This window comes from Protopterus annectens, chromosome 6.part0 (genome assembly GCF_019279795.1).
Source record: "Protopterus annectens isolate FY-2018-M chromosome 6.part0, PAN1.0, whole genome shotgun sequence".
NCBI lineage: Eukaryota > Metazoa > Chordata > Ceratodontiformes > Protopteridae > Protopterus > Protopterus annectens.
In genome coordinates, this window is record NC_056737.1 from 1,413,849,983 (window position 1) to 1,413,876,957 (window position 26,975).

Consider the following 26,975-nt stretch of genomic DNA (forward strand, 5'->3'; position numbering starts at 1 on the left):
AAGTATCTTGTACAGTATACTAAATGCAACACTTGATAACACTGGTGAACTGTGTTACTCATGTCAAAAGCTGGATTATCTGCTTACCATTATTAGTAAGTGTAGACTTACTGATAACAATTGCTCTTGTGCAATTGGCACAGCTTGGAGAATTGTTGTTATGTAGCTTAATGACCAGACTGATGAGATAAATAATGTTACTCAAATAGCAAATAGACCACTTTTAGGAAAGGAAGTGGCCATTGTTAGTAAAGATCACTCAGTCCCTACTGAATAAGATAATACCACTGACAACTTTGAAATTCTGGATACAAGTCTTCAGCAATCTGAGGATTCAGAGCATATAGAAGAAAATAAAAAAGAAAGAAATGAAGAAGTTCACAACAAATAACAAGGAAGAAAAAGAAACTGATGAGTGTCTATAAAGCAAAGAGAATACACACTAAAAAGGACACTGCTTTGTTATGTAACACACGGATTAAAGGGAATAATAATATTTTTCTACCAGAAAACCTTAAGTCTACAGAACAAGGCATCATTTTTCTAAAAGATAAGGTAGGAAAAAAAAAGATGCAAGGGGTGGAATGAAAAGGAAGAAATCAAAACTGAACATGGAAGGACTGAAGAACATTACAGTAAGAAAAAAAGAGGAGAAAGACAGAAGGTGACAACATGGCTCAAGCTGTGAAACTACTAAGCCAGCTGATTGAGAATGGTATGTTTGCAAATGTAATAGGCAATAAAAGCAGTGGGATTAACAATACTAATGGTGATGAAGATGATTTCTTTGTAACAACTGATTGAGCAGATATTACTAAATTACAAGCTGAAGATTCTTCAGGTTGTTTATGTACCTCATTCCTCATCTTTCTCTTGGGAGGGGTTATGGGTCTCTGAAACTGTCATTACTAGTGTGGCCTCTGTCTCGTGTAATCTTGCTGTGGACCCCATGACTTCAATTTTTTTTTTTTTTTTTTTACTTTTAATCCTGGTGGAATCCTGTGATTCAGATTATTGTTGTAACCATATTCTGAACCATTTATTGTGTGCTTTTCTCCACCATGTCTACTAACCATTGAGATACCACCTTATAAACCTAGTCCATTCATTCCCTGCCCCAGGTATTTTCCAGTGAGGATGACAGTGGGCCAAGGAGGGCATCATGCAAACAGTCATGGTGGTTGTGCCCTATCAGGCATAGGGCAATAAGAGTTTTTTTTGGCCATAACCCTATCCCTGGTGGTGATGTGTGCACCTGCATCACTGCAGGGGTATTCTTTGCCTCCATATGATTGTGCCCCCACACACACAGTGTAGGCTGCTGTCATTGGCTTCAGATCATCAAGCACACACGCACAAGTCCTGTGGCTACAGGTAATGTATAAGTCTCCACTTGCAGGGGAGCATGTAAGCCTGACAGGAACCACTATTCCCCTCCCTGGATGAGTGACTTGTCAAACATCCCTCATTCTCATCCTGCCCGAAGCATACAGTGTTTGAGCTCTGTTTGATTGTGCATCATCCATGTAGCACTCAGGACTTTATCCTTAATCTTGTTTTGTGTTCCTGGAGTTTATTCATTTTATTGGGCCCATGACTATCAAAATTCTGCTTTTTCACATTGGTTCTTTTAATTCTGCAGAGCTCTCCTTATTCTGGCAATCCTTCAAAGGATAATCTGATTAGTTTAATCCTTCTATATGCTTCTGATTCCATTCATTTTCTCACTAAAGTACACTATTAATCCAATTTCTGTGAATTTGTTATGAAACTTGTAAAACATTAAATGTTATGGCCTCACTGACTCTACTTATTTGTTTGAGTCCTCCTGACTCGGTCAGTACTAGTATGGCCTTCCCTGATTCTACTTAGACTTGTGTGGGGCCTTTTGATTTTATTAATCCTGCCAAGACTCTTAGACCTGTTACTTTTGTTGGGAGTTTCTGTCTAGCTTAAGATATATTCTTTCTTTTATTTTTAGAATCCCCTGTCTATTGAACCCAGGTGTCTGGGAATTCACTTGTTGCCACTTATTGTCTATTTCTTCCTTCTAGGCTGGGTGAAGCTATGCCGCACAGTGCTCTTTTACCCTACCCTTGTTATCACCCACCTCCCTCATAATATCATTTATAGATTCTGAACCCCACCCCATACTTCCTACTCAAGGCCATCCACTCTCTGAGTGCTTTTCTGTTAAAATAATCCTATTCTGAACAAACAGTAATACCACTAACATCTTGGTATTCTTTACTTCACTAAGCTCTTTGCACTTCAATCACTCTTGTCCTCTTTGGAAACTAACTTTGCTTGATTCAGTGCCTGCTACCTCTTATAAACCCATTACATCTATACAGTCTTTAGCACTTTATTGGATCAGCTATAGTATCACACCATTTTCTCCTCCCTTACACTTCGGTCAGACTCAGTACCATATAATTAAATACTGTAGCTTTTCACAGCTGTAACTATTCTCATCTCTTTCACCTGTAGACTATAGCATACTAGCTGCTGTCTGCTAACTGTTTTATACTTTTTTTGATGATCACATCTGGTGTGTTCCTGGCTGTTCACTATCTCATACACTATAAATATCACTTTATGTTAAATGCCTTTTCTAGATTTCTAAACTCTCTACTTCTCCCACCTCTGTGTATATTGTGCTATTATCACTTGAGTATTACTTCTGCCAAATCCTGGGTAAACATGATTTTATTCTGTTGCTATATTTAATTTAAGAAAAAAAATGTGCTGCTTTTACTCTGTTGTCTGTTTAATTTAAGAAAAAAAAAGTTTGTTTGTTTGGGTCTTTCGGTTTTTCCTGGTTAGGGGTCGCCACAGTGGAACTCTGGTCCGCTAATGATTGGCAGTAGATTTTTACGTGCTGGGTTGCGGGGCCTAATGCTAACCTTCAACGAAGGAACGCCCATTCACACATATCGCCACACAGAAGACACTCTGAGAATTGAACGGGTAACGTCTAACTGTGAGGCGACAATGCTACCGCAGCTCTGTTGGCCATGGTATAGACTGGATTTAGACCAGCTGAATCCAGTTCTGTTTGAGGAATGAGCACTAAAAATCATGACATCTTTTGGAGAAACTCCCCACCAGTATCCTCATGGCATGAGTGTACAGTAAGACTATCTAATTGAAGGTTACTTGCTCAGGGCTCAGTTTGAGCTATTTCCTTGGTTCAGGGCTCAGTTTGTGCTTTTTCACTAGTTTCTTTGTATTAGCTGCTTTGCTGTTATATTATACTTAAGGACTGCATTTGCGTGGGTTGGCACTTGTCTTAGAAAGGCAACAGAGAGTTAGGCAATCAGCCACTGCTTCTCTGATCATACCAAATCATCCAAGAGAACTACTAATGCTAAGTTTCAATTTTACTACTGCATTTGTTGCACTTGACTGTATTTCACACCAACTGCTGCTTTTACTTATTTAAAAAAGATATTTCCTGCTGTTTTATTCTGTTTCTATATTTAATTTAAGAAAAAAACGGCCGCTTTTTTTACTCTGTCGCCTATTTAATTTAAGGAAAAAAAGTATTCTGCTTTAATTCTGTTGTTCCATTTCTGTTGGCAGTAGTATAAATTGGATTCAGACTGGCTGAATCCAGTTCTGTTTGAGGAATGAGTACTAGAAATCAGGACATCTTCTTTTGGAGTTGCCCCCCCCCCCCATACCCTCATGGCAGGAGTGTACAGTAGGACTATCTAATTGAAGGTTAGTAGTTCAGGGCTCAGTATGAGCTATTTCTTTCATTCAGTAATGCACAGAAGCTGTACGAAAACCATGAAACAGTACTTAAGATACAGTATTTTAATATATATAATGTTAGTACACAACAATGCAAAGGTACTTTTTTGTAATTGTTCTTATACATCTTTTATGTCTTTTATGTTTAAATGTATAAAATGGTTTAATTGAAGTGTTAATTGAAGTGTTAGCAGGTGCTATTTAAACTGTTCACAACTGGAATGTGACTGATGCCTGAAGAAGCAGATTTGTTTCTGTGAAAGTACCTTTGTGTTGTTGTGTACTAGCATTATATATATTAAAATACTGTATCTTAAGTACTGTTTCATGTTTTTTGTACAACTTCTGTGCATTATTGAAGTTTATCTTTGTTGCTGTACGATTTGTCAGCAGGTTATTCTTTTCTGAACATTTCTTTGATTCACGATTCAGTTTGAGCTATTTCATTGGTTCAGGACTCAGTTTGAGCTTTTTCAATGGTTTCTTTGTATTAACTACTTTGTTCTTGATTGTGCATAGCGCACCATTGTGCACCACCGCACAGAAGGGGTAACTCTTGATGGTTATAGACTAAAAGTGCCAATAGACATATTTTCCCATATAAGTTGCTGCTATCTAGCAGAGCAGTTCTTAAACAGGTCTCAGCTGTTTATTGAACCACCCAGCAGCTAATTTAACTCTTACTTATCAACATCAGACCATATAGACCCTCTTTTTTCTATAGACCACCTACTGTACACCCCATAGATTAGTCCCCTGAAATGGTCCCTACCAAATACCCTCATCTTTTCTCCTTATCTATGGAGATACCAGTTTCAAACCTTGCATTTTGGACTGTCAGTTTCCATCTGTTCTCCTGCTAGCTTGGTTGACATGTTTTTTTTGAGGCAGTGTAGCAACTGCCTCATGTAGACTGATAACTCCTAAATCACTCAAGTATAATTTATGAGAGATGCTCCTACACTAAGAATCTGGAATCACTGTTCTGTCGCACCCAGAACAGCAACATTAAACAGGTTGTAAGCTCACATAGCACGACTCCTACCAGCAATATGCACCCAACACATAAACCCTTATATGCAGAGGTACTCTCCAGAAACTTACCTAAGCACCAAAGACCTCCAAAACCCAAATATGTTATGCCTAACACTACACCCAAGGAACCCAATACACATAAAAACACTAGCACCAGTGTCTCACCAAATAAGCTCTTAAGGGAATGCACATTTATTCTAAATGTTTTAGTTATAGGTGACTCTGTAGTGAGACATGCATATGCCCCACTCATCAGGTTAAACAAGGAGAAGTTTACATTGAGCTGTGTCTCGTGCAAGGATTCGTCAGATCACACATGCACTCAAGCCTCTCAACAACAAGTACTGTTATGACTCCGCCATAGTTCATGTTGGTGTGAACGACTTGAGACGTACCTCTCTGGACTATATGAAGAGAGACACGGTTGACCTTTCTGAATATGTATCCCAGGCAAGTATGTCCCTAGCTTTGAGCAGGATTTTACCCTCTCCTAGGATGATACCACAATATAAACAAAAAATGATTGCGTTCAATAATTGGCTTAGTTTCTGGTGTCATTCTAAGGGGATCTGGTTCTTGTCTGCCTGGGATGACATGGTGAATAGACCACACTGCTTTGCCAAAGATGGACTTCACCTGGCACCTCTATGCTTTTGGTTGCTGACTGAGGCAAGGTCACAAAAACAAAATTTCCAATGTGAAAATATCAAACACAAAGAAACTAAGGTTAAACACTAAGAGTTTAAATCAGAAACTGCACTCTCTGGAAGCACTCCTCCCTGGAAGATATGCAGTCACAGAAACCTGGTTCAAAGCTAAAAAAGTCTTGTAAGGCTACAATCCCTTCTACACTTTCAGACCGCAAATTGAAGGTGTGATGGTGTGAGAACCAAAGGAGGTGGAATATCTATTTTCATTAAAGATAATTACACCTCTATACTGGTTAGACAAGATAACTCTGTGGAGTTACTCCAAGTCCAATGACGGTGGTTAAGACTCCTCTTCATGTCTTCGTCGGTTACAAGTCCCCTTCCATGAACTGAGAAGCCCACACAGCTTATTTAGACCTACTTGGGACAATCAAAGTACAACCTAACACCCTAGCCATAGGTGATTTCAACTATCCCTTGATTAATTGGGAATATTATATGATCCCAAACTCACTTGCATAAAAGTTCCTAGACTTTCTTAATTCAAATACCCTTGAACAAATAGTGCACCACCTCACAAGGGGCTCAAATATTCTAGACCTGGTCCTCACCAATATGAGTGACTGATGCAATGCCTCAAGTGTAGGGCCCGCACTGGTTAAATCCGATCACAAATCAGTCATTTCTGAAGTAGCAATAGCATCAGAACTCCCAAAAGGAGAAGTCAGGCTAAAAAACTTCACCAAGGCTAACTATACCCACCTAAGGGATGGTATAATAAATTTCCAAGCTCCAATTTCCACAGATGGCATTGACTGTTATACTAAGGTACACACTGATGCCCTGTATATAACATCTACATAAATGTATAGACACAAGCGTGCTGATAGGATTAAAGCATGATCCTCAAGAAAAAACAAACCATCCTGGTGGACATCTAGCATTAATACATTATACAATAAGCAAAAGAAGCTGATGTCTAAAAATACAAAAGTGAGAACTCAGAACTGGAAGAGCACCCTCCTCAGTCTAAATGAGCAAATAAGACAACTCTTAAATTCCTCAAAGAGCAACTATGTGAAAAATTTAGAAACCATAGCCAAGAATAACCATAAGCCCTTCTGCAGCTATGTCCACAACCTAAAATGTAGGACTTAGATGTGTACTGAACTAATTGTGGATAGTATTGCATGCACTGACCCTGTGGAAATTGCAAACCTGCTGGTGAAAATTTCATTCCCCCATCCACCCCAGCATACCACAAACCATGTCTTCAACATCACCTCCTCCCTGCATCTCCAAAGAGTAAGACATCAATGCACTCTCCAAGACTAAGAATACAGACTCCATGGGACCAGATGACATTCCAGGCTGCATTCTTAATGTTCTTAAACAAGAACTAGCTACTCCATTAGGCACTCTATTCAACCACAGCCTGAGTACTGGCTTTGTCCCCACTGAATGGAAAACAGTGGCTATTATCACCCTCCACAAGGGCAGCTCAGGAACAGACCCAGGTAACTATAGACCCATAAGTTTAACTAGCCTCATCTGTAAGGCAGTGGAACGAATCATCATGGTTCTCATAAATAAGGATATAGGCGACCTCCAAACCCTAGATCTGACCCAGTTCAGTTTTGTCAAGTGTAGGTTGTGCCTGATAAAACCTGGTGGACTTCTTTGAGAATTTGACCAGAGCCATAGATGAAGGCAAAGCTGTGCACACAGCCTATCTTGACTTGGCCAAGGCCTTCAACACGATCCCACATTCGGGTATCATTGACAAACTAACCTAGTTGAATTTTAGCTCCTATGTTGTCAGGTGGAATGCATACTGGCTCACAGATTGACAACACTCAGTCAAAGTGGGAAATTTCACCTCTACCAGCAGACCTGTCACCAGTGGGGTCCCACAAGGGTTAATGCTGGGCCCCCTCTTGTTTGGCGTATACATCTCTGAAGTCCAGGCCAAAATGGAGGAGCTGTGGCTAACCAAACTTGCGGATGACTACAAATTAGGTGCTATCATTGAATCCCCAAGCTATGTCAGCATTCTTCAAAAGGGGCTTACACAGACTAATGATTGGTACCAAACCCATGGTCTTAAACTAAATGCTAAAAAAATGCTTCATCATTCCCTTCGGTAAATACAATGTCCCCGCTGATTTTAAAATAAACAATAATACCCGAAGTACCAATTCTATAGTGAAAGACCTGGGAGCACAAATTGACATTCTACATCGCTCACCTGATTAGCAAAGGCATCGCCTCAAGAGCAAAAGAGGTTACAACTCCCCTGTACTCATCCCACATCAGGCCTATTATTGAATATAATGCTCCCTTTGGTATGTACCGAACCAAACACCTGCAGCAGCTTGAGAGACCGCAGGGATTTCTAACTAAGAAAATTAAGGATCTCCAGTACATGTCTCATGTGGACAGACTGAAGTCACTGTCACTGTACTTATTAGTGTATAGACTACTTAGCGGCAACTTGTGTCTGGCTTGCAGGGCTATCTCTGACCCAAATCCAATGCAAATGGGAATAGAGTCACCTGTTCCAGGGATCTCAATCTAGCCTGCAAAATAAATAGGACCTGCTGGAGAGACAGATACATCTCTCAGAGGTTGCCACTCCTCTGGAATAGGCTTCTAATCCATGTCAAGCAGAGTACCTCCATGACCCTGTTTTAACACAACCTGGACAACTGGATGGGAATCTGTAAATTCCTGTTGAGGATTGCCCCTGATTCTCTCCTGGACATGGGTAATCCTTGCTAGAAAAGTCTTGGCATAAACATTATCTCTCATCTAGTATTATATTGGGATTTTACGGGTAGCCTTGTAAAGACTCTCGAGTCAATAGCTTAGTAACATCCTATGACCGTATAATCTTCACCTTCTTGGCTCACCCTACATATCAGAGATGCACACACACACACACACACACACACACATATATATATATATATATATATATATATATATATATATATATATATATTTGTGAGTGTGTATACATATCACACTACCATCATCACTCCCTTGGCTACACATCCCTTCAAAAGAGGCATACCATTATGATGGCACTCTTACTGGCCACATACTACACTCACCAAGTCCTTAACCTTCCACTCAGTCAAGCTGCTATCATATCAGTCCCCTGCAAATGCTGCATACAAAGCTGCTAAAATTATGACCTGATTACCCTATATTTCTTAATATAATTAGATGATGTCAAATTAAGTCCGGGCCCACCATGTTTCATGCGTTATTATAACAGGTCACATAGAAACTTTTAAATTGCTTATATGAGTATTTGCTGTCTAAAATATAAATGACCACAACTAGAGTCATGGATGTGGACACACAATGACAATAGAACTGTAATCACTGAACATGACTTAAGGATGATTCATGGCTCCCTAAGTCAACCCAACTCCTCCTACTAGCTCACCTGGCTCCCTAAGTCAACCCAACTCCTCCTACTTTATTACCTTATCTTTCTTTTTCTGCTACTTGCTGCCGTTTGTTCTCTAAAATGTTCAATTGCATCTTTTCTGTTGCATTTATTGCTGCTTGTTTATAGCCTGTTTAAATTGTAAGAGTTATTTTAAGCCTCTTAGTTTTGGTTTAAGTAATTGTGCTTTAGGCCTACCCCTTAGCTCTCCCAGGCCTTTCTACCTCAGATTCTGACAAATATGGATGGGCAATTTCTTATAGTTTCACCTGCCAGTCTGGTTGATATGGGCAGCCTGAGACAGTGTAGTAACTGTCTCATGTACACAGACAACCATCTACTACTACCACCTAGGAACACAATTTGTGAGAGATGCAATTACATTAGGAACCTAGAGTCAATGCTCTCTGCCTTACAAGCCAGTATATCTGGCACTAAAGTTGTTAACACAATCACTACACCTCAAACACCACCCACACTTACTCAACACACACACACCCACATATGCAGAGGTCCTCAACAAAAACATACCCAAACAAAGGAGACCTCCGAGGCAAAAACACATGCGATCTCCACAGCCCTCCACACCACATACCATGCATAGTTCACACACCTGTGTCTCACAGCCACTAAGGCTTAAGCATAAACCCAACATATCAGTCATAGGAGACTCCATTCTGAGGCACACAGATGTGCCTCTCACCAGGCTGGATAAGGAGAAAGTCACAGTTAGTTGTCTGTCAGGGGCCAGAATCCACCATATCACATATGCACGCAAGTCTCTCAACAACAGGTACTGTTATGACTCTGTCATAGTCTATGTTTGGACTGAATGACTTGAGATGTACTTCCTTGGACTATATGAAGAGAGACATGACTAAACTCGCTAAATATGTGTCCCAGGTGGGTATGTCCCTAGCCTTAAGCAGCATTTTACCGTCACCCAGAATGATGCCTCAATACAAGCAGAAAATAATTGATTTTAACAATTGGATTAGTTTCTGGTTTCATTCCAGGAGGATCCAGTACCTGACATCCTAGGAAGATATGATCGGCAGACCACAATGCTTTGCCAGAGATGGCCTGCATATGTCTCACTTGGGCTTTAGGCTTCTGGCAAAGGCTCTTGCCTTCCCCATAGTGCCTTTTTTTAGGAAAAGTGATGAGGTTAAAATTACCAACATAAAAATTTCAACAAAACGCAAATTAAAAGTCATGCTGCTAAATGCTATACATGAAACTGCACTCATTGCAAGCATTCTTAACACTGGAAAATGCTGACATCTGCGCAGTCACAGAAACCGTGTTCAAAGCTGTGGAGAGAACCCCAACCTTACCTGGTTACTCATCTTATCATACATTCAGACCCCAAACTGTCAGCAGTAAAGCCAAAGGAGGTGGAGTTTCAATATATATTAAAGCCATACACACCTCCAGGCTGGTCAAACAGTATGATGCAGGAGACACTCCAGGTGAAGTTAATCATTGACAAGATGCCTATACAAATCATAGCTAGCTACCGCCCCCCCCCCCAAATCTGACTCAAGATGTCCAATCCGCCTATCTGAACCTTTTTGAATCTATCAGGATTCAAACTTTTACCCTGATCCTGGGTGACTTTAACTACCCAAACATAGACTGGAAGAGCTACTCATGTCAGAACACAAATGCCAAGAGATTCCTCGATTTTGTCAATGCAAATGCTTTGGAACAGCTGTCGATACCCCCACAAGAGGTGATAATATCTTGGACTTGGTATTAACCAACATGAGTAACCACTGCAGCATCCCTGCAGTATCATCCTCCCTGGTAAGATCCAACCATAAAGCTGTCACTTTTGAAGTCACCATCTCCCCCAACCCCCGTCTAGCTAGGGCCAAACAAAAAAAAAATTCTCCAAAGCTGATTACAGCCTCCTGGGGGATGGTATAAACAGCTTCACAGCCCCCTCCCCTCTCTAGGAACTGGCACCAGTATCCAAAACTATATGAGCATTTATATAGATGTATGGAATCAGGGATACCTGACAGGACTAAATCATCTTCTGCAAGGAAGAATAAACCTGTCTGGTGGACATCTGCAATAAATAAACTCTATAACAAAAGGAAAAACTTGCTGTCCAGGACCAAGAAGGAGCAGGTTCCCAATTGGAAACAATCTCTCCTTAACCTGAACAAGTGAAAAAGAGCACCAGTGAAATCCTCCAAAGCAAACTTCAAGTCTACATTGGCCACATCTACTAGAGACAATCATAAGGCCTTCTTCACATAAGTCTCCAGTCTCAAAGGCAGCACCCAGATCTGTTCAGAACTGGTGGTTAAGAACACCGCATATACAAATGCTGTAGATATAGCAAACTTGCTGGCTGACAGATTCAGCGAAAACTTCACCCCTCTGTCCCCCCTTCAGTACATCAGGACATTCCCAGTACATGCCCCCTTCCCCTTATATCTAGGGAACAAGTAATCACTGTTCTCTCAAAGGCAAAACATACAGCCTCCATGGAACCCGGTAACATCCCAGGCAGTATCCTACATGAACTCAGGCAGGAACTTGCAGCACCATTAGGTGCCCTATTCAACCAAAGCCTGAGTACTGGCTTTGTCCCAGCTGAGTGAAGGACAGCCACTGTCATCCCTTTGCACAAAGGTGGAGCATCCACTGATCCGGGAAATTATAGACCCATCAGCCTAACTAGCCTGATCTGCAAGACCATGAAATGGATTATCATGGATGTCATTAATAAGGACATTGGCAACCTCCAAACACTTGATCCCACACAATTTGGTTTCATCAAGGGGAGGTCATGTCTGTTAAATTTCATCGACTTCTTTGAGACAGTCACCAAATTCATGGACAAGGGGAAGATGGTACACAACAGCTACCTTGACCTGTCCAAAGCCTTTGACACTATTCCCCACTCAGGCATAATAGGTAAACTCAACTAGGCATCAATCCGTATGTTACCAGATGGGTAACTAACTGGCTCACTGATAAAACCCACCTAGTCAAAATAGGGGAAGCCACCTCAAGCGATAGACCTATAATGAGTGGGGTACACCAGGGTTTGGTCTTGGGGCCTCTGTTATTTGGGATATACTGTTCTGAGGTGCAGGCCAAAACTAGTGGGCTATGGCTGACCAAGTTTGCAGATGACTGTAAGCTGGATGCTGTCATCAATTCCCCTAGTTATGTGGACATCCTCCAAGAGGGTCTCACCCAAACAAATGACTGGTGCTAGAAACATTGCCTAAAGCTGAATACCAAAAAATGCATCATCATCCCCTTTGGGGAAAGTGACATCCCCACAAATTATTACATTAATAACAACGTCCTAAGCATGCAGTCAGTCGTGAGAGATTTGGGCACCCAGGTTGATAGCAACCTAACTTTTGACCACTATGTTGCTTCCATTGAACGGAAAACTTTCTACCTGGCCCACCTCATAAGTAAGAGTATCTCATCCAGGGACAAGGAGGTCATAACATCCCTGTATTCTTCCCTTATAAGGCCCCTTATTGAGTACAATGCCCCATTCGGCATGTACCTCGCAAAGCACATGCAGCAGCTGAAGAGACCACAGAGATTCCAAGGCATCAAAAATCTACCATACACAGATAGGCTAAAAGCCCTATCCCTCTACTTAGTTTCATACAGACTCCTCAGAGGTGATCTCTGTCTGGCATACAAGATGATCATGGACCCCAACTTGATGGAATTGCTGCATATCCGCAAGTCAAGCTGCACTCGAGTAACCCACACGCGTGACCTCAACTTGGTCTGTGACATCACCAGGTCTTGTTGGTGGGACTCCCCAACTGTGGAATAGACTCCCTCTCCACGTCAAACAGAGTACCTCTTTACCCCTCTTTAAGCGCAACCTGGATAACTGGATGGGAAACAGAAAATACATCAGTGGGATTCCACCCATGTCCCTGCTGGACAGGGGTATTGGGTGCTGGCTTATCTAAACTTGGGCTAAACTTGTGGCTAGGCTTAAAAGGGCCTTAGGGCCAATAGCCTAGTAACTTCCTATGATCCTATGATTCCTATACAGTATTGGTGGATAATAGACCTGGTATAGGCATGGAGGAAGAGCTATGATTCTCATCAACAACAACACCAAAATGGAACCCAGTTTAATAATAGAAAGTAATTCAGCTTCAGATAGTGAACCCAAGAGGACTTTAACACAAAACTCCATCAGTGGCTATTGCAAAATATTTATTGTTGTTATTTATATCCTATCCCCCTCTTCTGTAATCTGTTCTGTCTAAAATAACCAAGTACTCCAGACACTATAAGCTTATCTTTCTGGAGGACCTCATCATGGATTGAAAGAAGAAAGAAAAAGGGATCCTATAAAGAATTGCATCTTTACTTAAACTCACAAAATGGTCTCAGATGGTATCATGCACAAATCTTCATCTGGATGTAGTACCACAGTGGATGTTGTACTGACAATTATCTTTGGTAAACTTTGCCTTCTGAGTTTACTCTGTAACTGAGCAAGTGTTCCTAATCCACTAACCAGCTCATGAACATTCACTCTCTCAAATTGCTATCACTGGAAATATGACTGATGTTTCCACAAATACTCTCAGTGCATGGACCCCCACCTTCACCCTATCAACATTTTATATTTATATATCCAAGGCAAACTTAAAAAAATAGGAGAAAAAGGCAAGCTAACATCTGGGTTAAGTAAAGAATTGGGTGAGCTAATAAGTCCAGAAATCTCACATGGAAAGAATAGAAACAGACCCTACCAATAACAGCATAGCTTCTCTCTCTCTCTCTCTCTCCCTCTCTTAGTGAATACATAAAGATTGCTGCTAAGACTACCAAAGCTAAATACACTCAGCAGCTACTAATCCCACATCTTGGACCACTCTAGCAATTATGGAAATATATTAAGTCTGCAGAAATCAACAAAGTATTTTCTAAAAAAAAAATCTTCATCTCATCAGCGCTGTGTTGCAGTAATTAAAAGCAGTGGACACAACATAGCTTACCCTCCCCTTTATAATGAATCACTATTTGCCAGTTGTACCCCAGTTACCCCATTATCACCCATTTACAAGGTGTTGAAGTATCCTCAGTTCTGTTTCAATGTATTAAACAACTAATATATAAGAACTGCTTGATAACATTGATTGGAACTATAACCAAAATTTTCACATCTTTCATTCTAACATCCTGAAACTCAGTAAGTCACTCACTCATATTTGTAATCTCTGTCTTTCACCACCAACTCTATACCCTGCAGCTTTAAACATGCTCCTATTAAACTACTCCCAAAAACAGGATACCAGCTGAACTCATTGAGCTCAGACCTATAGCAAACCTATGTCCACTAGCCACAATTCTTGAAAAATAAATTATCTGTGAACAATTATGCAAATGCATAGTAAAATATGACTTCTTACTGACAGAAAACACGGAAGCACCATAACTGTAATCTGGTCATTTACTGAGCAAACAGATGCAGTTATGAATCAGGGGCTGCTTACTCAAGCAATATTACTTTTTTCCCAATAAGCATCTTTATTAAATTATTATGTATGACAGAAGCAATCTTACATTTATATAAATGAAAAACAAACATTTACACCACTTTAGTTGCAAACATTATACATCACAGACACCATTGAAACAACTGTAGTTGCAAACATTATACATCACTAATAATAGGTTCATAGGTTCATACTAGGCTATCTGCCCTAGGGCATTTCTAAGCCTAGCCAGAGTGTGTTTGGCTTTCGCCACCCATTTTAAATTAATTTTGCAATTCAAATCTATCCAGTCATTGTCAGTTAAGCATCATGTGGCTCATTCAAATCCTGCCTCTTAAACCTCATTTCTTCTCCACATAAATTGTTCCCACAATTCCCATTTTTTCTATGTAGTTTGCTCCTTCTGTTTTCTAAAGATCCCAATTCCAGTTGTTTTATCTCTGTTGCTATATTCATTAATTCTAATAAAGTTCGTCTAGACTTTGATTTCCATTTTCTAGTAATTGCTTTTTTGGCAACCACCATAATTAGACTCAGCAAGGCTTTACTATGTCTAGGCAATTCCATTTCTGTATCATAGCTCAAAAAAATTATCTCCGTAGTCAATCCAGTCTGCTCACCCAGCATCTCTGGAGTGGTCTGCAGGGAATCCCTAAAGCCTGTCAGCTCACTACACTCAAAAAATATGCTCCCAGCCACCTTTTTCCTGCCCATCACACCTCCAACATTTGCTATCCACCCAAGGAAAAATTCCTTGGAGTCTAATGGGGGTATACAAATACCTATGTAAACACTTCCAGGCACAGATCGTAAATATTCTAAACTTTGTTGCATATTTGGGAGATACAAATATATCCCTCCACTGCCTGTTTGTGACTTGCTTATCCAGTCTCTCTTTCCAATCCTTTTTAAGCTCCTCTAATTGATTCTTATAGTTATCATGCAATATTTTATATACTGTACTAATTATTCCTTTTTTAATGGCATATTCTGCTCTAGATTATATTAAAAACTCTATCAGTGCTTGTCTTTCATATAAGATCCCTCTATTTCTTTCTCTTTGCCTGTACTCTGATATCAATCTTTGATAGGGAAGGCAATCTCTAACCTGCAATCCAAATAAATTCTTGGTCTCTTCCCAGTCTATTACCTTTCCCTTTCTAGTTATTTGCTCCCAATACCTTGATTCCTTTGCCAGTTTTCTCCAATAAATTCCATCCCCCTCTTGCCTATTATCTGTATCCCTAACCACTGTCATCCCTATTGGCAGAATCTCTTTTCTCCATTCTCATGCTGGTTTAGTTCTTAGAGTACTCCCTGCTATTTTATGAATAAAACACTCTGTATGATATTTTGTTGTTCTCCTTAAGAGTCTGCATCCAAACTCCCAATCCCTCCTTATTTCTTGAACTTCCCCCCTGTATCATCATAATTTCTTTCCACTTTGAATTATAGTTTTCTGCTTGTGCTATGTATAAGAGCCTTAACTGTGTTGCTTTAAAATACCCCCCCTCAAATTGGCTAATCCTAGTCCTATTGGAAGAATCAGCTTATCCCACTTGACCCTTGCTGTCTTCCCTTCCCAGGTAAAATCTTTCAACTCTTTTTTTAATTGCTGTCAACAGCTTCTCCTCTGGTTGATAAAAATATCCCTGACCTGTGTATAATGCTAAAAGGACTAAAAACATTTTAATTGCTTGTATCTAAGTATCCATATCCATATAACAAAACTTCCAGTTTCTCAATTTTTGTATTATCTTCTGTTTGGTCTCTTCCCACATATCCTTATCTGCCACAGCAGTAATTTCTAATTCATACTCCTAAATACTTCATTTTATCATGTCCCCATAAATATGGATATTGTTGGACCAATTTGTGTATGGGTACATAATTTACTGCTATTGCCTTTGTTTTATCTTCATTAATTTTGTATCCTGAGAAGATGTGAAACTGTCTTAAAATATTCCACAACACTGTAATGACCCTTTCTGGTTTTGTCATGTATAAAATAATATTATCTGCAAATAGAGCCAGCTTTTCCTGACTGCTATACTAATTATATATCCTTGAATTTCTGAGTCCCTTATTTTCTTTGCCAGTGGTTCTAAATATAATGCAAACAACAAAAGGGAAAGAGGACAGCCGGCCTGGTTCCTCTACTCAAGCCTAAGTTATCAGAGAGGACCCCACCCCCTTTAATTTTCACCTCTGATCACTCATATATACTAATAATCAACCTTATAATTGTATCAGGGAAAGCAAATACTCAATTGGCCTGCTCATGAAATCCCAGTCTAGTCTGTAAAATGCTTTCTCTGCATGAAGACCCACCAATAACAGTGGTATTTTCTTATATTCTGCTTCCCTCTGGATCATCAGTGTTCTGTTAATATTGTCAAATGTTGCCTCCCCTCCACAAAATCACACTGATCCATAGCTATCAATTTTGGTATCACTTTTGCGTTCTTTTAGCTATTATAAACATAAACACTTTATAATCATGGTTTAGTATTGAAATTGGCCTGTATGAAGCTGGATCAGATGGATCTTTACCCTCTTTAGGTATTAGTGTTACCACCACTTTCTTCCAGGATGCTGGTACTTCTTCTCCTCTTAAAATACTGTTAGACAAAACCTTCCAGATCTTTATCAGTTTATTTCTCTCCTAGCTTCCAAACTTCTGCAGCAATATGATCTATTCCTGGGGACTTTCCTGTAGACTGGTTATACATAGCCATTTTTATCTCATCTCTTCCTATCCTATTAGTACTTGAACCTCATCTACCTCTGACCATGGCATATTTAATTTTTCCATAAACATTTCGATGGTTAATTTGTTAAAAAGGATATGTTTAGGGAGGCTGAGAACAGTTGCAGATCCAGTGCCTTATAAGGTACTTTTCTGTGGCCAATTTAAATTGTTTGGGATGTGTTAGGGATCTTATTTCAAGTGGAAGTTTGTTCCATGCTATAGATGGGTGGTAGCTATATATGTTGCACCCAGTTTTGGACTTAGGTTTGTATATTTCTAATAGATCTTGGGTTGAGCTCCTGAGTCGCCTTGTAGGGGAATAGTGTGAGATGAGGGAGCTTAGAGGTGGACAGAAGGCTGGCTAATATAGAATGGAGTGTATGATTTGGATAAGAAAAAGCAAGGGTGTAGTACAAGCTTCTTTTATTCACGAACCAGTATGTGTAAGCACTTTCGGTTCCACTTGGAATGTGCAACCTTCATCAGACAAACAATATAATTAATGAAAGGGTTAAAAAGTCCACTTAGATGACATCATTGTTACATCAGCCCATACAAAGGCTTAATTTTAAAGCAACAACTCCCCCTTTTTTAAAAGGAATATATATATATATATACATTCCTTACAAACCTCATTGTTTGATACATTGTATGCAAAAAAGCATTCAATTTAAAACATACAAGTTAATATACAAGTTAATATCAATATTTTCATAATGATATCCACATATATACATGTAAATAAAAATATTTCGTAATAAAAAATATATATGTGCATATGCATGTAAATATATATACATACCCATATGTACACCATATGTACACAAAAACATACAAATATATGACAAAAAAAAAAAACGCCATTTAATTTATATTTACTATTTACTATTTTAGCTTCTTTCAAGGGCCTTTAATTTAAGCATACATTTCAAGAAACTCACTTCATTAAGTCTGGGATACATATAGGCATTTGTTAACAATTGCCAGCACAATTCCCTCTGTTCATGTTTTAAGGACCAAGACCCCCCCCCAGGGTTGATTTTCAATTGCTCAATAACTAAAAATAAGAAGGAATGATCGATTATGTCATTTGAGTGGGCTTTTTAAACCTTCACATTCCAAGTGTGACCAAAAGCGCTTACACATAGTGGTTCGTGAATAAAAGAAGTTTGTACTACATCCTTGCCTTTTTCTTATACTATATTTTACTATATTTTGTTTTGGTTCGTATCGTTTGTGTATGATTTGGAGCTGGGAGAGGAGAACCTGGTGAGGTAGTACAAGCCAATTTAGGTATTTTAGGGAGAGACAGTGGTGGGATTTATAGGTTTGTTGAGCTGCAAATCTAACTATCTTGTGATAGGTTGACTCAAGCTTAGTAAGTAGGGTAGAGTTGATATTAGTAAGTATTTGGGAGCAATATAAGGATGGAAGAAGATAAGCATGTATGAGTGTAATCCTAGCTTCAGTGAGAAATTCTTTATTTCTATACAGTAGTCCTAGTTTCTGATGACTTTTTCTAATGCAGTTAGTTATATGGAGGTCATATTTTAGCTGATCATCACTGGTAATGCCGAGGAGTTTTGTGGTAGATCGTACTTCAATAAAAATATTACTTAGGGACATTATGGAGAAGGAAGAGTTGATGTGATTAGCTTTTTGGGGGGAGCAAGACTAACAGTTTTGTTTTTTTAGGGTTGAGGAAGAGCTGATTATTGGAGAACCATGTCCCGACTGAGTTGAAGGATGACTGAGTAGCTGTTAGATGTTCAGAAGGAGAGTTGGCAATGGTGATGACTGCAGAGTCATCTGCATATTGGACTATTGAGGAATGTGGGCAAGAAAAATAGAGTAAGTTGTTGAAGATATTAAAAAATAGTGGTCCACGAATGGATCCTTGGGGGACACCCATTTTTACTGGAAGGGGAGTAGATAGTGTAGAGTGCCATCTCACTGACTGCAGCCTGTCAGAGAGATATCTGGACAACCATGCAACTGTATCTGGGGAGAAGTTGAGGTCAGACAGTTTGTTCAGTAGTAGAGAGTGGGAAACAGTGTCAAAATCCTTTGAAAGGTCAAGAAATAGACAAGAGATAAGTTTGTTATCATCTCTGCCTAAAGAAATAGTGTTGAGAAAGGATAGTAGAGCTGTGGTGGTACTATGTTTGGTTCAGAAGCCATGCTTTGAAGGAGTGAGTAGTTTTTCCTGTATGAGATATTGCATAACTTGTGTATGTATGCATTTTTCTAAGACATTTGATAGAGGGGAGAGGATAGCAATTGTTTGTGTCTTTGTTTGTGTCTTTCGGCTTTTCCTGGTTAGAGGTCGCCACAGCGGAACTCCGGTCCGCTAATGATTGGCAGTTGATTTTTACGTACCGGCTTGCCAGGCCTGACACACAACCTTCAATGAAGGTACGCCCATTCACGCATGTCTCCACGCAGAAGACGCTCTAGCTGAGAATCGAACAGGACAGCATCTTACTGTGAGGCGACAATGCTACCGCAGCACCACCACCGCGGAATAGCAATACAACTGAAATTTGAGATTTCAGAGGAGTTACCTCCTTTATGAATAAATAGACTGTAGAATTGTTTCCAGATTGATAGAACTTTAGAGTCACAGATGGAGCGATTGATTATGATAGAATCAGGCAGAGCAAGAGAGTGGACAGCTATATGGAGAAATTATGAAGGGATATTGTCAGCAGATACAGAGCATGGTTTTAACTTGGAGAGTAGAGTTTTAATGTAGGTAGTGGGAACAGGTTTAAGGGGGAAAGTGTTAGTGAAGTTGGTAGTTAGAGAGGGTTTAGAGCACTTCGGAGCATTGGTATGGAGGAGTTGGGGTTGGGGTTAAATAGCTTGGACATTGATTCAACAAAATAGGTATTGAAGGTGTTAGCTGTTGCTTCAGGTGATTTGTCTGGGCATGGATTGGGAGAAGTAGGATTATCAGGGTGTAGTATTTGATTTATGGCATTCCAGAATTTTTTTGGATTAGATTTTAGAGTTGTTGGGGGGGTTGTAGTAAAAATCTTTTCTGTCTTTATTGATGAGTTTTTTAGTCTGGTTTCTAAGTTCTTTATACCTTTGCAGGTCAGCAGGAAGTTTAGATTTTATCCATGTTTACCAAGCCTTATCTCTGGTTTTCATAAGAGAGCGAGTAATTTTAGATAGCCAGGGGGATATATTAGATTTTACCTGTACTTTCTGGAGTGGGGCAAGTGAGTTTAAGATGTTAAGGAAAGTTGAGCTGAAGGCTTGGACTGCTTTGTCAAGTGGGAGCTCAGTGTGGAAGTTCCAATAAATTCTAGAGAGGAGGATATTAAATGTTTCTGGGTTGAAGTTGGAGAGTTTATGACATGAGATGAATCTGTGTGGTTTAGATAGATGGTGAGTATACCTGAGCACTTTAATTGGTGAGTGGTCACTCAGGGCGTCGAGGACTGTTTCTGAACTGTGGTATTTGGAGGGATTTGAGACAAGCATCCAATCTATGAGGTTGCTTGAGAGTGAGAGTTATTTGTATGGATTGATTAAGCGATTAGTTGTGTAAATCCATATAGATTTATATGATGTGAAGAGTTAGGATCACTGAGGGTTTGACAATTTATATTTATATCCCCAAGGAGGATAGTTTCATTAAGGAGTTTTTGAGAGAGATATGAGAGAATGTTTTCCAACAAGGGGATGTTGTCCCCAGGTGGAATGTAGATGGCAACAAGGTAATGGTAGTATAGGCATTAAGCTTGAGGTTAGCTGCCAATACTTCAGTAGGAGTAAAGGATGGGATAGATTGTTTAGGATGGAAGACAGTAAGGTTATTGGAGTATGCAATGGCAATTCCCCCACCTTTATTGTGAAGGCAGTGTAGGCGGAGTATATTCTATCCTTGGGGAGGATATCTTTATCTAGGTTTTGTGGTTTTAGCCAAGTTTCAGTCAGTGAAATAATGTCTAGGGTGTGAGTAGATATCCATGCATGAAATTGGCTGACTTTGTTAAGTATGCTTCGGACATTGAAAGAGTAGAAAGACATTTGTTTGTTTGTTTTAGATAAGTAGCCGCTGTTTGGTGAGGTGTTTAGTGGGGTGGTAGAGTCAGAGAATGGTCCTGGGTTTGGGTGAATGTCACCTGATAAGAGCAGGGTAACAATGAGGCTTTATTTTTAGTATCTTGGACAATAATACTTAAATCACTGTGGAATCCTAGTACTGAATTCACATCTTCCATACCAAACATTTTCATAAATTTCTTCAAAAATCTACTCTTCTTTGTTATATTTTCCCTTCTAGGCCCCCAGATACATCTTCACTGTTGCAAACTAAATTCCGGTCTCCACCTATAAGTAATGTTCCTTGTTGAAAGCTGATTATTTCTCCCAGAATTTTCTTAAGCTCCATTATAACAGTTTTAGGTGGAATGTAGATGCATGCCAGTGTAATCCTCCTCCATTGCCAGTAGACCTTTAGTACTATATATCTTCCATTATTATCTTCTTTTCCTCTTCTATCACTGTTGGAGCTCCTCTTGCAATTAATATAAGTACTCCTCTTTTTCTTTGCCCCCCGATATTCTGCTGAATAACCATCCTGAAAACCTTTCTTTGTCAAATTCACATGTGCAGTTCTTTACAGATGTGTTTCCTGTAGCATAGCTATTTTCACCCTCCATTTTTTCATATAGTTCACTACTCTTTCTTTTTTTTATATTTATCTGTAAGACCATTCACATTGAAAAGACATTACAGCAAGCATTGTTTTCTTATATCGTTATTATTACTACCTTTTATGTATAACTGCTTTTTTGTTAAATGTCTAGTTCCAGCTTTTATTTTACATGCTTATACTGTTTGGCAGGTTGGTCTTTTTTACAGTTGTTTCTTGTCATATCCACATGAGCCTATGCCACATCTTACATAAATGTTTGGGGTTTTTTTGAAACCTCTCAAGCAGAACAAACAATCCCCCAACCCCCCTAAAACCTATCAACTAAATGATAACACAACATTTTTTTTCCTAATAAGAACAAAAGTTCTAAGTTGATAGCCACACAGACAGGCTAGAGTTAACCAAAAAGAAAGGTTCATCATGCTAATGCATGGTACAGCCTGTGCTATTACTAAGTGCTATTAGATTTTGTCTATCTTTATAGCTTTCCCAGCTGAGAAAATACTGGAATGCTTTCAGTAAACACTTTCTCCAAGCCATTTCTCTTTATCAAATTGTCTTCTAGTGGCATGTAAACCAGACACAGAACTGCTAAGGATACCTTGTTTACCAGAAAAAAAAGCCTTAGAATATTCAATATTCTTTTTCATTTACATGTTTGTAATAAACTTGTTACTGGATAACACCTATGGTCTTAGCCCAGTCATTTCCCTATGCAAGCATGGGAAAAAGCACACTGATTTTTCTTTTGTCATACTCTCTTAACCAGACCTTTCCTCTCTTCCCCTCTTCTCTTTGCTCTCTCTCTCTCTCACTCTCTTTTTAGACATTGCAGTGCCTACATTTGTTAAAGCTGAACAAAGAAAAAAACAGAAAGGGAGAAATAAAGCACTTGTTTATATTAGTATCCCCTTTGCATTTAACAAAATGAGAAAACTTTACTTCAAATTCTAATTGATTTTGTCTTATCTTTAAAGCTCTCCCAGCTGTGAAAACCCCTGATTGCTTTCAGAGAACATTGTCTGAGACAGTTTATCTTTTCTTTTTCCCCTCTGCCAATCCCCTTCCAACAGACTGTCTCCAGTTTCTCTCTATCAGATTGTCTCCATGGAGACATGAGAACCAGACAGCTAGTTTCTCTTTATCAGATTGTTTCCATGGAAACATGAAGACCAGCTGTAGAATTGCTACTAAGTATACATGCATTTGCTAGAAAAAAAAGCCTCATAATATTCAATATTCTTTATCATTTACTTGCTCCCTGTTAAAGCTAATCAATCTAAGGTCCTTAATCCAATCATTTCCCCATGCACAAATAAGAAAAAGCACATTAATTTTAACTTTGTTATGCCTTTTTAATCAGGCTCTTTTTTACATTGCCTTGCCTCTTTTTACAATCCCCATTACATTTGAAAGTAGCATGCAAAGAAAACCATACACCACAAATACAGTACTATTAAGAGAAGAAAATATTTTACTTACAGTTAGCTTTCTACCCTCTCTTTCCCTCCCCAAAGCATTTTTCCAAACATTAATGACATGAAGTAGGGAACATACTTTAGAGTCTCCCACAGGTCCAACAAATTTTGAAAAAGTCCAGTATTTCCAGATTTTCTTGTTCTGTCATATTTCCTAAATATAATTATTGCATTGTAATCCCACCATACGTTACTGTTTTTATTACTGTTCTCCATCACCCAAATCCTATCTCTGCTTCATTTCCAATATACTCTCAATTCTTCTAGTCAACTCTCATGCTCCCTTCCTTCTCTCCAACATTTTATGCTGAATACTAGAAAAGGTTTCACAGGTACAGTCTATCTGTGGTCTTTATTACCAGAAGAACAAGAAGCAGAATCTCCTTCTGTTTCACAGCTCACTTTTTGTCTGATAAACTTTTGTATTTCCTCCTTAGAATGCACTTCGTCAAAAAACAATTTTGTCCTTCCAGGGAAGAATACTTTAAAGACAGCTGGATACAGAAGTTTGAATCTCACACCTGCTTATCAACATTTCCTGAATAGTGGAATGAATTTAATCCTCTTCTGCCTGGTGTACAACGAGTAATCATTCTCCAATACTCTGCTGTATCCCACTTTTAGTATTTTGCCATTCTGCCACAGTTTTGTCAAAATCTACTCCTTCTGCTGGTAGGATTGCATCTTTACTATTAAAGGTCTAGGTTGCTTTCTTATAACTAGCTTTGGAGCATACACGATGTGCCCTTTCAACTAACATCTCCTGCTGTGGAATACCAGTCCAGTTGCTTATTTGTGCTTTCATAACATTAATGAGGTCTGTTCCTTCCAGTTTATCTGGTATAGCTGAAAATCTGAGGTTTTCCATACATGCTCTGTCATCTAATTCTATTATTTTTTAAACATCTCTTCCTGGGCAGTTTCATATTCAGCCATCCTTTTCTTCATTTCGACCTCTGATTTTTGTAGCTTTATCATCTCATTTGAATATCTGTTTAAAGCTTCTTCCATTTTTTCCAGCCTTTTGTTGTTTATGTTGATATACTCCATTGGTGTTTTGTTTATTTTAACCAGGTCTGTAAGTAGTTGTCTTATATCCTCCTGTAGGTTACCGGAAGTCATGTCTGAAGGATGCATTGCTTTTTGCTGAACAGTTGCAGTCAGGTTTTCTTCCTCACTTTTTGTAGCTGTTTTTTTCAGGTTTTCTGTATTTCTTTATTCCTGGCATCCAGGCAGTGCACTTACTAGCTAGTTACTGAAATTTACCAATAAACACAAGTTTACTGGCCTTCTCTGCATTGTGTCTGATTTCACACTGGGAGAACTAGAAACAAGCTGTTATTCAGTGTGCAGCCATCTTGTAAGTCCCTTACTGGAGCAATATTTCTTGATCTAAAAGGAGATTTTGAAACAGTCAACCACAACCTACATTTAAATAAATCAAAAAAGGACAGTTCTTCTACTGAATTACTGCTTTGGTTTGAAGATTATCTTAGCAACATTTATTATAATTTGATACAAACATCTGACAAACAAGCAGAATTAGTACTGGCATTACCCAGGGTTCTGTGCTCAGTCACTTCTATTCTTCTTAGTGACCTGCTCTGGGATCTTCTAGTCCTAAAGTGCAGTCTGTGTACTAATGTTGTGGTTATAACAAGATCTGGTAAAACACTAAATGCTTTCTCCAATGTTCTTCAGGTTGACTTTCAACTAATATGGAACTCACTTTCTAAGCATAGGTTAACAACAAATGCCAGCAAGACCACAGTCATGCTGTTTGGTACCTCTCAGAAACTAAAGTGTACCCATGCCATCTCTATTATAGATATCTGTAAAATCTTAGGCATACTCTTTGACCAGACACTGTTCTTTACTTTACACTCAGAACCACAAGTCATCAAAGTCCTGACTAAACTGAACGTGGCCTGCACAATTTATAATATTCTTACCATTGAAGCCAAATATTCCATAGCAATTAATGCTCTCATATCCAGGCTAGGATATGCTCTACCCATAATAACTGTGTACTCATCTGCTAACACAAGCCTTCTACACACCACAAGATACTTGGGTTCATATATTTGTCAAACAGTGGTGACATACCTCTCAACTGTCCAGATTTTTGCCTCATATTTTGGTCTGTTCCTCATAAAATTTGTGTTTTTGGCAAATCATTGAGGATTGAAGTCACTAAATAATACTAAATAGTGAGCAACATTTGAGTTTCAGACTTCATATCCTTCAGAAAATACACAGTGATATTGAACCTTTTGTTCTACTAAAATTCTAAGTTTATAGGAGCAATATTTAAAATCTGTCCCTATTTATTGGCTTTTCTCCGCCCCCTCCCCCATTAATTCTGACTTTGTCCAGATTTCTTGCAGAGAGGTTAAGAGGTATGAGTGGAGACCATCAGTGTATGACAGTTAAGAAGATCAACTGGCTCTCTGTTTCAGATAGAGTCCACCTTTCCCTAACACCCTTACATTTAAACTTATTAACTTATCTTTCCTAAAGACCAGACTTTTAAACTTGGAACATATTTACAGCCAAAGGAACTTTAATTCCTAACAATTGTATAGTCCCCCTACAATAGACAGGGAATTCTCCATATGCTGTCCAATCTACTAGAGCAATATTCCTGGCAACACTAAGTCTACAGATAATATATTATTCTTTAGAAGGGCATCAAAAGAATTTCTGAAAAAGAAATATACCTGCAGATGCTTCATAGATAGTGGTTAACATTGGTGTTTTGCATGTTATGCAACTAATGCAACCGATATCCTGTGTTTATGCATCTAGTTAGAATCTTAGGGATACTACTCACCTGTGCACTACATATATTTTTTAATATGATTGTTTATTGTATATATACTGACTGTATATTACTTAAAATGTTTATTGGCAATGTGCTTATCTTACTCAGAATGTGGACAGGGAAACAATTAATTCAAAATTGCTAAGACTATGTGCCTAATTATGCTTTGTTGACTGCTTTGTACTTATTTATGATCATATAGACTCTAAGATTATGTGCTAAGTCTATTTTACACATTTCTGGCTCATTACTGTGTCCATCCTGTAAAGTACTGACTTTGTTTATGCTGTTTGTTTTCTGTTATATAGGTTCATAGGTAGGTACTAGGTTATTGGCCCTAGGGCCTATATAAGCCTAGCCAAAAAGGTACCCTGGCTTTCGCCACCCAAGAAAATTATTTACCTGTGCCCCTGTCGAGCAGAGCCACATAAGTGATCCCTGGAGTGAATTTCCTATTTCCCATCCAATCATCAAGATTTTTCTTGAAGAGTGCTAATGAGGAGCTTTGTTTGATATAGATAGGTAGTTTGTTCCAGAGTATGGGAAGTATCTGGGACAGGAATTTATCCTTCCAGCGCGTTCTGTTTATTGTGGTGACAAGGTTTAGATCCCTAGAGTGTGTAGCTTGGAGGGATTGGGATTTCTGGAGAATGTCCAACAACTCTGGGTTTGACATAGCTCTGTATGTTAGGCAGAGATCGCCTTTGAGTAGACGATATGCGACAGAGTAAAGCTGGAGATTTCTTGCAGAGAGATTAAGAGGTATGAGTGGAGACCATCAGTGTATGACAGTTAAGAAGATCAACTGGCTCTCTGTTACAGATAGAGT